At 48.4% G+C, this 4,022-nt stretch overlaps 1 long non-coding RNA gene across 1 annotated transcript; it reads right to left on the minus strand.

Annotated features, from left to right (window-relative positions):
• Positions 1-1,627: 1,627 nt before the first annotated feature.
• Positions 1,628-3,532, minus strand: LOC118921210 (uncharacterized). Its single transcript, XR_005028238.2, has 3 exons — positions 3,289-3,532; positions 2,680-2,807; positions 1,628-1,751 (listed from the first exon to the last, which is right to left on the minus strand). It is a non-coding gene; the product is annotated as an uncharacterized LOC118921210 (long non-coding RNA).
• Between the last annotated feature and the right edge of the window lie 490 nt (positions 3,533-4,022).

Consider the following 4,022-nt stretch of genomic DNA (forward strand, 5'->3'; position numbering starts at 1 on the left):
ACCAAACCTTGTTTCATGGTTAAGAGAATAGGCATTTATTTCTCCCATCATTGCTGTACAGCAGGTGGCTCTCCTCCATGGTGCCCCTGAGACACAGGCTTCTTCCCTGATGTCCCTGGCCCTTCCCATCTTTGAAGCAAGCTGGCGGGAGGGTGAGGAGAAATATGAAGGACAGCCACTTCTTAAAAGCCCTGAACTAGAAGGACAAGTGTCATTTCTGCCTATATTCCTTGATGGGAACCAGCCACATGTCCACAGGCAGAGGCAAGCAAAGCTGGGAGATGGGGTCCCGGCTCTGTACTGTGAAAGGGGGATGAAAATGATGGCAGACATGTAGCTGTCTCTGCTCCATTTCCTTCCGTGATGAAGTAATTAAGGCAATTATTCTCTGCGGTACGTTTAAATTTGGTGCCACCTTAGAACATGCCCAAATTTTACATTCTGCCCCTTACACAAAATCCTCAACTGTCCATGACAGCCACCGAGCAGAGCTCACATCCGTCGTGTGCGAATTCAGGCCTGTCCAGAGCCTGGAGGAACTCTGCATCGTGAGATCCGGAGGCGCTTCAAGGAGAGACAGTATGTGGCCAGGCTGGGCATGAAAGTGGAAACCCTTTACCTCACACACAGTGAACTGGGCGAGGAAGGAAACAGTATGGGAGAAGGTGGGCTGAACCCTCTGCATCTGCAGATTCTGCACAGAGTGGGGTGGTGGTGGCTGAATGAGATCTGAGCAGAGGGAGATGATTCGGGGAGGCACTAGTGGTCCTACTGGGTCTTACTGCTACTGAGAAGCAAGCCTCCCACACAGCTACTACCTACCTATGACATACTGTTCTTCCAGATTCACGCCTAACTATTATTCTTGGGAATTCTTGCCCAAGGAGATAAAAGTTGCAGATAACTTTATTCATCATTGCAAGAACTTCCTGAAAGGCTTAGCAACTGTTTATTAAAGAAGCATTAAATGACAGTTATAGCCTAACTACAACTTTTTTTTGAACTTTTTATCTCAAAATCCTTGCCCTGTTTTGCCCACCAATCCTAAGTGACAACATGATTACTCTTCCTCAGGGCAGACCAGCCCTACACTGAAACACCTGTCTTAAGCCAGACTTCAGAGTCTCATGGAACACATCTCCTTAGCCCTTCCCACGCTGAGATGCTCTGACTCTGCGGAAAAGTCCTCTCCTTTGCCACCGTAAGCATAAACTCAGCTTGGACTTATCAACAAGTTGGCCTGGTTATATTTTACATAGTCAGCATTCTACGGTATCTCCTGGTCCAGAGGATTTTGTGCCAACTTTCAAAGGGAAAGGAAACTGTCACAAAATAAAAATTGTGCTCATATGAGAAAGATGCCCCACTGGCAGCGCTCCCAGGCACCGAGCAGCCACTACCGTGTCACGCTTTGGCTTCTACAGGGCCTCCTAGTGGGGGGAGCAAGGCCGCCTCAATACTGTGATTCAGGGAAATACAGCAAAGTAATCCCAGTCGTTGCAGGGCAGCCTGGAGGCAGAGGTCCTTGAGGGGGAGGCCTGAGGGCAGAGGGTGGAGGAAGGCAGCTGCTCCCAAGAGCACTCCAGGCATCTGGGGCACGATCTCTTGAAGAGGGCTCCTAGCCCAGGTCCTGGTGAACTTCTCCACACTGCGCTGCTCAAGCCTAGGGTGCGTGGTCACGCATGGAAAGCTGGCGTCAGGGGACCTGTGTTCCTAAGAAGAGAGTCCCTCTGTGCTCTGTCCTCTCATACCTGAGCGGCCACAAGAAAGAGAGAATTTTATAAGAGCAGAAGAATGCTTGGGAGCTGCCTAGAAAATGAAGAGAAGGAGAGAGTAAAGGCCTGTGGGTTCTGGGTTTGGGGAAGGCGGGGGGTGTTAGAACATGTGACATCCAAAGTAGGAAGCGGCCAGGTCCCAGGTCAGGCTGACAGTAAAGAGGACGCCTTCTTCTTGATGAGCTGAGACCCCATCAGCCCTGAAGACCCCTCCCTCAATAGACAGGAGTGTGGGCCAACATCTGATTCTGGATGTGGTTAGAGATGGAGGAGAGAAAATGTGGGGGATTTATAATCTCAGCAGGGAAAGATTTGCATTAAAGGCCTCTGCTAAAACCTTCACTTCCCCTGAGAAAATTACCAGGCCATGAGTCATTCACACTATAAATTAAATTAGTGAATAAGGTTACTTTCCTCCTGATAGTTACATGAGGGAGGAGAAAATTTGAGTATGCGGGTAGAGGGTTTTGAGGGGTATAGAGGCATTGGGGGCAGAAAAGGGGTAGACTGTGCAGATCTTGTCACACTTCAGAAGAAATCAGGTGTGACAGGGTGTGAGAAGGGGCCAGAGGCCAGAGGAAGTATGACATTCAGTGTGGGGGCTGCTCACAGGTGAGAGGGGACCAAACGGTCTTACGAATCTATTCGCTAGGTCAGAAATCCTGCATCTTTGGGCTGGTACTGGATAGGGTTTTTAATCTGCATCATGGAAGCATTTGGTTAGTACTGATCAGATACCTTAAAATTGAGTATTTCATGTTAAAGGTAGCTGGGGAAAGACCTTAAGAATAAAAGAGAGAGCCCTTAAAGGTCTAAGCTTCATACAGAAGGACAGCAGGTCCTTTTTCTGCCTGCTTCAGGATGCAGTCTCTTCACTGTCAAACCCAACTGCTGACAAAGTGACATCAAAACCACACTGAGACCCGGAAGCTGGGTTTGTGTCCGCAGAGAACCTGATGATCTTCTGCTGAGCACTTGCTTAGAGGCTTTGAGGCCCGGTGAGATTGTAAACTTCCCTTTCTCCTGGTTTTCCTGGTATTAAACAGAGCACAATAAAAACAAGGGTCAGAGAATTTCCCTTGGTAAAGATCAAGGAAGGACCAGGAATTTACGGAATGGAGTAGATGTGGCCAGAGAGAACCTGGTCCTTGTTGACAACTGGCCTAAAAGACACCCTGGGGCCCGACACCCTCTGAAAGTGATGCCATCTTCACCTGCACAGCCTCTTTCTAGTACATATTTCTTTATTTAACAAATATTTGCATAGAATACAGAATGTTCCCATCAAAATACAACCTCTAATGCAGAGAAGTATATGAAGAGGTAAACAGAAGGATAGGTTGTAATCTTACTTTTGACAAAACAGATCAGTAGACAAAACTAGCCATTGGTCCCAAAATACAAATATGGAGAGAGGCATAATCCATGCTTCATTAGTCAGTTCCTGATTGATGGACACTTTCTATTTGTTTCCTTCCCCCCTCTTTATTTGTTCATTTATTTTTGGTCTTACCAATTTTGCTGCAACAAATGTCCTTGCATGAGTGTCTCGGTGAGCCCCCTCGCGCACCCGGGGGCCAAGTTCCCAGCGCTCGGGTGGCCAGCTGGAGCTACAGTCATAAAAGTCATGGCAGGTCATAGCCACCCTTTACTGAACAACTAGGTTGGGCTGAGACGAACTCTACATATTATTTTTAATTTTCACAATGACCTTGCAAGGTCATTAACATTAGCAGGGATCAGAGGGAAGGCAGACTGAAATCCAGGCAGGAGGCTCCCGCAGAGGACACAGCGCTACAAGTGGCTGAGCCGGAATTCAGTCCCTTGCCTTTCAGACTTGGAGCTGACATAGCCATCTAAAGGCTGCAGATAACACGTAAGATCGTCACAGCGGAAGAACCTTGGCCAGATCCTAGTCCAAGTCTTTCGGTTTCAGATGGCGGCAGGAGACCTTGAGAAGCTCAGTGTGGAGCTAGGCTGGGAGGCATGGCCTGCCTCCAGGACAGGGACCTTTCAAGTACACCAGGGAGTTTGCATGTTTGGAGCCACAGACGCCCTTCCTCCAAAGATAAGCTTGTATGAAAGGTGAACTCAGAGCTGTTCTGCCTGAATCGAGGGAGGAGGCCCAGAGCCTGGCTATTTTTTTGCCTTATTCTCTCTCTCTCTTTCTCAGCACCTCTGGGGAGCACAGTCTGAAAACCACAAGTCTGTGGCACAGCTGCCTTCACTGTGTGGTGTTAATCGCCC

This window comes from Manis pentadactyla, chromosome 12, assembly GCF_030020395.1.
Source record: "Manis pentadactyla isolate mManPen7 chromosome 12, mManPen7.hap1, whole genome shotgun sequence".
Lineage (NCBI taxonomy): Eukaryota > Metazoa > Chordata > Mammalia > Pholidota > Manidae > Manis > Manis pentadactyla.